Source organism: Myripristis murdjan, chromosome 23 (assembly GCF_902150065.1).
Source record: "Myripristis murdjan chromosome 23, fMyrMur1.1, whole genome shotgun sequence".
Taxonomy (NCBI): Eukaryota; Metazoa; Chordata; class Actinopteri; order Holocentriformes; family Holocentridae; genus Myripristis; species Myripristis murdjan.
In genome coordinates this window covers 19587565-19595215 of record NC_044002.1, presented here as the reverse complement: position 1 = coordinate 19595215, position 7651 = coordinate 19587565, and the positions used below count along the sequence as shown (strand labels likewise).

The 7651-nt window shown below is 42.0% G+C and overlaps 1 pseudogene; it reads left to right on the top strand.

The window, feature by feature from the left end:
• The first annotated feature begins 1063 nt into the window (after positions 1-1063).
• On the top strand, positions 1064-2604 carry LOC115355589 (E3 ubiquitin-protein ligase TRIM21-like; annotated as a pseudogene).
• The last annotated feature ends 5047 nt before the right edge of the window (positions 2605-7651 follow it).

The following is a 7651-nucleotide window of genomic DNA, read 5'->3' as shown; positions in this document are numbered from 1 at the left end:
GTTTGACAGACTGGAGAAGTGGATGGGACTTTCTGGCACTCTGCTAGACAGGGACGACTTTTTGTCAATTATGAATGTGAGCAAACAAAAATGACATGTGGAGTTCCTCAGGTGTCCATACTCGGGCCTCTTCTATTCAACATCGACATGTCATCATGATGCAGATGACACACAGCTGTACATAACAGTGTCACAAGGTGATTACAGTCCCTTACATTCACTTGACAAATGCACTGAACAAATTAATGAGTGGATGTGCCAGAATTTTGTATAACATGGAGAAAAAAAAAAAAAAAACCCAGAAATGATTGAGTCATTGCTCATCTTGAATACATGACACTGAAATCAGCGAATGATGCCAGAAATCTTGATGTTGTTTTGGACCTAAACTTCAACAGCCACATATATACAATTACAAAGTCAGCCAACTACCACCCCAAAAACATAGCAAGAATTAAAGGACTTCTGTCTCAAAATGATGCAGAAAAACTTATTCATGCATTGATTTTCAGCAGCTTCCAGTGTATCAAAGAATAGACGTTAATCTTATTACTTGCCAACAAAGCATGAAATGGTCCTTGGCCTACATACATCTGTGATTTACTTGTACCTTAATGAGACATCCAGACTCCTCAGGTCATCTGCCAAAAATGCCAAAAATGGCTCCTGAGCCACAGGTTTCTCGTCATTGGTATAATGTGTGTAATAAAGTGAAACAGATATAGAGAGAACAAGAAACACCTACACTTGAGAGGTTTGACGAGTTTTATGGTATATTTTCTATACTGTACTGTACTACATTTGAATGATACAGGAAGTTATTTTGTAATGTGAAAAGCGTTTTGACAGCAGAGTTGGCTGCTGAGTCTCTCCCAAGTTATGTTTACCAGATAGGGTAACATATTGTCAGGCAAAGGGAAGATATGCCTGGAGGAGATTTGAACTCGACTGAGTGGAGCCTAGTTGTTGTTGTTGTTTTTGCTGTTTTTCAAATAATGCAGATTGAATCATGTATGACAATATTAATATTCCATTCTTTCACTTTAGGTCTCAGTGTGTAGAAATGTCTGCTGCCAGCAGTCTGCTATCTGAAGATCAGTTCCTGTGCTCCATCTGTCTGGATGTGTTCACTGATCCAGTCACCACACCATGTGGACGCAACTTCTGCAAAACCTGCATCACACAGCACTGGGATGATAATGCCCCGTACCAGTGTCCCGTGTGTAAAGAGGTTTTCAATCAAAGTTCAATCAAGTTCCCTGTGACGTCTGCACCGGGACCAAACTGAAGGCCCTGAAGTCCTGCCTGGTGTGCCTGGCCTCCTACTGTGAGACTCACCTGGAGCCTCATCAGAGGATCACAGGCCTGAAAACACATCAGCTGATTGATCTTGTGGACAACCTGGAAGGCAGAATGTGTAAGAAGCACGATAAACCACTGGAGCTTTTCTGCAAGACTGACCAGATGTGTGTATGTCTGCTCTGCACTGTTTTAGACCACAAGTCACATGGCATTGTTCCTCTGAAAAAAGAATATGAAGGAAAGAAGGCTGAGCTGGGGAAGACAGAGGCTGAAATTCAGCAGATGATCCAGAAGAAACGAGTGAAGATTCAGGAGATCAAACGGTCAGTGGAGCTCAGCAGGGAAGATGCAGAGAGAGAGACAGCAGACAGTGTGCGGGTCTTCACTGCTCTGATGCAGTCTGTTGAGAGAGGCCAGGCTGAGCTCATTGGCATGATTGAAGAGAAGCAGAAAACAACAGAGCAACAGGCTGAAGGCTTCATCAAAGAGCTGCAGCAGGAAATCTCTGAGCTGATGAGGAGAAGCACTGAGGTGGAGCAGCTCTCACACACTGAAGACCACCTCCACCTCCTCCAAAGCTTCCCATCCCTCAGTGCTCCTCCACACACTAAGAACTGGACAGAGGTCAGAGTCCATCGCTCATCATATGTGGGGAGTGTGAGGAGAGCTGTGGCTCAGCTGGAGGAGACACTCAGTAAAGAGATGAAGAATCTGTGTGCTGATCTTGAGCTGAGGAGGGTCCAGCACTTTGAGGTGGATGTGACTCTGGATCCTGATACAGCATATCCTGCTCTCATCCTGTCTGATGATGGGAAACAAGTAAAGCATGGTGATGTAAAGAAGAATCTCCCGAACAACTCAGAGAGATTTTCTCATTGTCCCTGTGTCTTAGGAAAGCAGAGCATCTCTTCAGGAAGATTTTACTATGAGGTTCGGGTTAAAGGAAAGACTGACTGGGATTTAGGAGTGGCCAGCGGGTTGATTGAGAGGAAGGGAAACATCCCTCTGTGCCCCAAGAATGGCTACTGGACTATATGGCTGAGGAATCAAAATGAGTACGACGCTAATGCTGACCCTCCTGTCCGTCTGTCTCTGAAGTCTCAGCCTCAGAAGGTGGGGGTGTTTGTGGATTATGAGGAGGGTCTAGTCTCCTTTTATGATGTAGACACTGCAGCTCTTATCTACTCCTATAGCGGCTGCAGCTTCACTGAGAAACTCCACCCATACTTTTGTCCCTGTGTTAATGATGGTGGTAAAAACTCGGCCCCTCTGATCATCTGTCCTGTCAATCAAACAGAGTAGTCTGACATAACAATAAGTTTTCTCAGAAATCATTTCCTTCCATTTAAGCTGAAAAGTTTGAATATCCAAAGATGTGTACATTTTTTATATTGTTGAGATAGAATTTATCATTTGTACAGAACTGTATCTTAACTTCACTACTTTGTTAAAATTCTTGTAACGTTTCTATCAAGGTGTCAGAATACATACATCATATTCATGTCAAATCAGAGTCTTTTATCATAACAAAATTTCTAGAGTGTTTTTCAGATAATATCAAATTTTACTAAATTCTGTGTTTATTACATGACAAGAATTCAAATTAAAAGATGTGAATTCAGCTTTTTTTCTGTGTTAAAAATCAAGTTTTTTGTGTTCTTTCTTGTTTTTTGTCCACTTTCACCCTTGATAGAAGAGAAGACTGGAGTCAGCAGTTTTACTGAGGTACTTTATAATAAGTACGATCCTCACATTACTACCAAAAAAAAAAACAAACAAACAAACAAACAGGGATTTGCATGTCAATTTTACATTGCCAGTGTATTTTGGTCGCTGCAAATAGTTTCTTTCCTTTCTTGTGAAGTAATTTCCAAATAAATGTAAATTTACAGTGGCACAACATAAACCTTTTAATGCTTTTCACTTTAAATTGCTCCTGGAAAAATGCAGCCTGACTGAAGCTAACTAAGCTAAACTACAATAAATAAGTATGGGAGTAAATAAATCCAAGTAAATAGCAGTAGTAGTAGTAATTTAATTTTCAAGTGTCATGCAGCAAAAGGCGGCCCACCTGCATGGGTTTACAAGCCACTACAGAGCATAATCAACAGGAACAACAACAAAATGAAAATTATAGAGCAGCTTCATTCATATTAAACAGTATCCCAGGAAAAAAAAAAAAAAAAAAAAACTGAGCTAGCTGAATAATGTTCAGTGGAAGTGGCAGGGTTTCAGTGTCTTGCTCTTGGGCACTTCAGCAGGGTAAAACTGTAAACATGTAAAAATGAGTGACAATTTACATTTTAAATGCTTGAAAAATGTTTGTACTGTAAAAGCACTCAACAGAAAACAGGAAATAACCATTTCTATTCCACACTGATGAGTGGGTAATGCTGCGGGCCTCCAACATGGCCACTAGAGGGCAGGAGAAACCACATGAAACCCTCTACAATATGATCTATCAATAGATATAGGGCCCTATCTTGTGCCACCCGCTATCCGCTGCCACTACCCGCTACCCGCAAATTGCCGATTTAGGAACTTCCACTATCCCTAAACGGTATCTTGCGCCACCCGCTACCCGCTGTCCGTTATGCCGACTGCATCATTTGCGCCTGGAGGTGCGTCGTGGGCGTGTTTCATGCGCTATCCCTAAAGTTGCTATCTTGCGCACACACTTAAGGGATAGCGGATAGCGGGTGGTCAGGACCACCCGCTATCCGCTATCCCTAAAGTTTGGGCTGTTAGGAGAGCGCGCCCAGGCGGCTTCAATGCGCGCCCCGACGGAGCCTCGCCACACACACGGTCGGACTGATACCGGGACGCCGCCGGAATGGACTGAGTATATTACTCATATAGACTGTTTAGAGGAAAGACTGTTTTAATTGGACACTTACGCCAGCACGTTTTATTGTTTTATCATAAGCCAGCAGCCGTGCTATATTTTTATTTTTAATATTTTATTTGCCCAATATAGCCTACCTTGTCAATAAATTAGTTTACACATAGTTCCACCTCTGCCTCTTGTGTGTGTGTGGTATGACCCGGGGATTTTACTCAATCAGTACAACCTTGTGACACGTCCACTTGGACACATGTGGCTCCACCTCCCGAATTAACTCGCCTATAGGCCTAATATAATATATAATATGTATATAAAGCCAACTTGCTTTAGCCTCAGTAGAAGCCCTGAGAAAATCTACCTCCCTCTCTCCATCGCGGGTTTAGGATTTAGGATTTAGGATAGCGCATCCTGCCCTTAAAGGCAATGGCACCTGGCACACTGATTGGTTTAACTGGCGTAACGCCCAAAACACACCTATTCATAATATAGCGGGTAGCGGAGGTGTTTTGCGGATAGCGGGAGGTGCACAAGATAGCAACTTTTACGGGGGAACGCCTCTTCCTAAATCCTAAATCCGCAAATAGCGGGTTTAGGGAGTCTGGCGCAAGATAGGGCCCATTGTCTTTAGTGTCCCACAGGAAATTTGGTTTCACAGCCTGTACATCACTGGAACATACAGGTAACCCCCCTCCAATGTCCCAACACATATACATGCAGCAAAACACAGAAAATGTCTACACTGGATCAGTGAGACACTTTGTTTGATGCTGCTATGGCAGAAGGGACAAAACTTGTGGCAAAGGGAGCTCTTCTCCACCTCAGTCCTGTATCGGCGGCCTGACAGCAGCAGTGTGACATGTGGGTTGAGGTGGGGATTGGGGTCATTTACTATTGTGAGTGCAAAGTGTGTGATGGCTCTGTCAGTCATGTCTGAGATATTTGCTGTGGGGGAGTGGAGAATTTTGGAGGCAGTGTGTGTGATCCTGTTGACTTTGTTCTTGTTGGAGATGGCCAGCGTGCTGTAGAAACAGTTGCTGCTGCTGTTGCTGTTCTTCAGTCGTCCCAGTATAGCGGTACGATATGAACTTGATCTTCACAGAAATGGTCTCTGTCAGCAGGGATGCAGAGAACTGCTCAAGGGCACTTCAGCAGAGTGGATGCTGTGATCCCAGCTCCTCTGGTTGAAGGATTCTCTTAGTCACCACTAGACAACCCTGCTGCATGAAATGTGAGGGTTGGGCTCAAACTGGGTGGTGGTGAAAATGATTTGTATACTGTAATACAAATAAAAATATCAGAATCATAATCGCTTTATTGGTCAAATGTACACAGGAATTTGTCACAGAGATGAAGTTGAGTGAAACAAGAACAATGAAAGTGAAAAAGTGAAATATTAAATTGTCCATATACCTGTGTATACCCTCCACTACAACACTGATCATGTCTAGAAATGATGTTGATAAGTTGAAGTTCAGGTCACCTGCGCTTTGCCAAAAACTGATCATAGGAAAAGTCTGAGGCAGATTACTTGAATGATTTTATCATGCTAGATAGTGGGGGTGTTACATCATTTATGGAAGCCCATTTCTGCCAGAGGGGAAAAAAAACATGGTAAGTCATAATTATGAGATAGAAAGCCGAAATTGTGAGACAAAAAGTCATAATTATGAGATAAAGTCACACTTATGGGATAAAAATGTCGAAATTATGAGATAATCGAAATTATTATCATTATTAATCATTATCATAATTTCGGCTGTTCTTTCTCATCATTTCGACTTTTTATCTCACAGTTATAATTTACCATAGGGAGTTTTTTGTTTTTTTGCCTCGCGGAAATGGACTTAAACACATCATCATCAGAGTCTTATTTAAAACTGAATTAGGCAGCACAAAAGAAATGCTGCCACAGGTATTTTTTTTTTCATTTATTTTTATCTATCTATCTATCTATCTATCTATCTATCTATCTATCTATCTATCTATCTATCTATCTATCTATCTACCTGTTCGTTCAGTCATTCATTTATATATTTATGTCATGTCCCAGAAATTGTTATGTTTTGTTTGGTTTTGTTCTTGTCATGTCTTAGAAATTATGTGTGGTTTTGTTTAGTTTTATGTCATGTCTGGTCTCGTGACTTCCTGTTTAATTTTGAAATCCCACTCTCCTCTTGTGTCAGGTCACTTGCCCTTCCCCTTGTGTGTTTCCCTCTAGTCTGATTGTCTGCCACGCCCTGATTGTTTCCACCTGTTCCCCATTACCTTGTGTGTATATATAGTCTGACCCTGCGTTCCAATACTCATACTATCATACTATTTAGTAGGGAAAAAAAGATTTAGTGTGTCCCAATACATAGTATGTCAGATGCAGTATGCCAAGAGTACCAGGATGTTCTACTATATCCGGTCAGATTTCGCAGTATGGATTTCAGCATGCTGCTCTGGCCATTCTGACCCACAATCCTTTGTGCAGCGGACGTTACGTCGCACTGCGTGTATAGGCCACGCCCACATACGGACGACAACAAAACACACATATCGCACAAAACTCGCTCAGTGACCGCAGAAGCGACAGGAAGACAGAAGATAATAAATATGACAGAGGACAGCGCAGTATGAAACAGCGCCGGCATTTTGACAACAACTTTCAAATTTGCCACTACGGACGGCGGCGGAAATGAGCGAGAGGGCCGGACTTCAGGGATGATGTATGTAGTGTGTCCCAATAGTATGCATATGCATGCATATTGCATACTAAACTACATACTTTGTAAGGGCAGCTGCAGTACCTACTAAAAGTAAAAAGTATAAGTATGCGATTTGGAACGCAGGGCGTGTTTCCCTTTGTCCTGTGCGAGTTCGTCCTGCTTCGTCTTGTTTGGTCCTGATTGTCTTGTGCTGTTACGCCATGTCCATGTCCATGTCCATGTTCCAAGTCAAGTCTTGTCAGGTTATGTATTTCCTTTGTTACTTTGTCTTGCCATAGTTACGTTTTTGTGTCTTTGCTACTTTGTTTCGTCATAGTTTTGTTCTCATGTTCCTTTGATACTTTTGTCCTGCCTTTGTTTGTATTCCTCGTTCAGAGTGATTTTGGTTGCTACTTTGTCATAGCATATTTCTGTTGTTACTTTGTATTGATATTTAAGTTGTTACTTTTCCTAGTTATTAAAGACTTTAGTTGAAGTCTTGAGAGTCGTGCGATTGGGTTCTATCCTTGTAGTCATAGACACTGACAGATATAAATCAATTCTATCTTTTGCCAAAACTCTGGCACTTTGGCGCACATCAAAAACACAACTTGACCACAAAATATCAGCCTCTTAATCAAAGTGCAGTCAGAGGGTGGGGGAACACTGCAACCAGAGGAGAGAGGAGGAGGCGCTTTGAGAAAGTGGAAGTGAAAGTAAGCCTGAACGACGACATTTTGCAGTTTGTCCCTCTGGATCAATAGTAAAAGTCGAGGTGAGTATAAACGAAAACTGTTATTGTGCTTCATCAGAG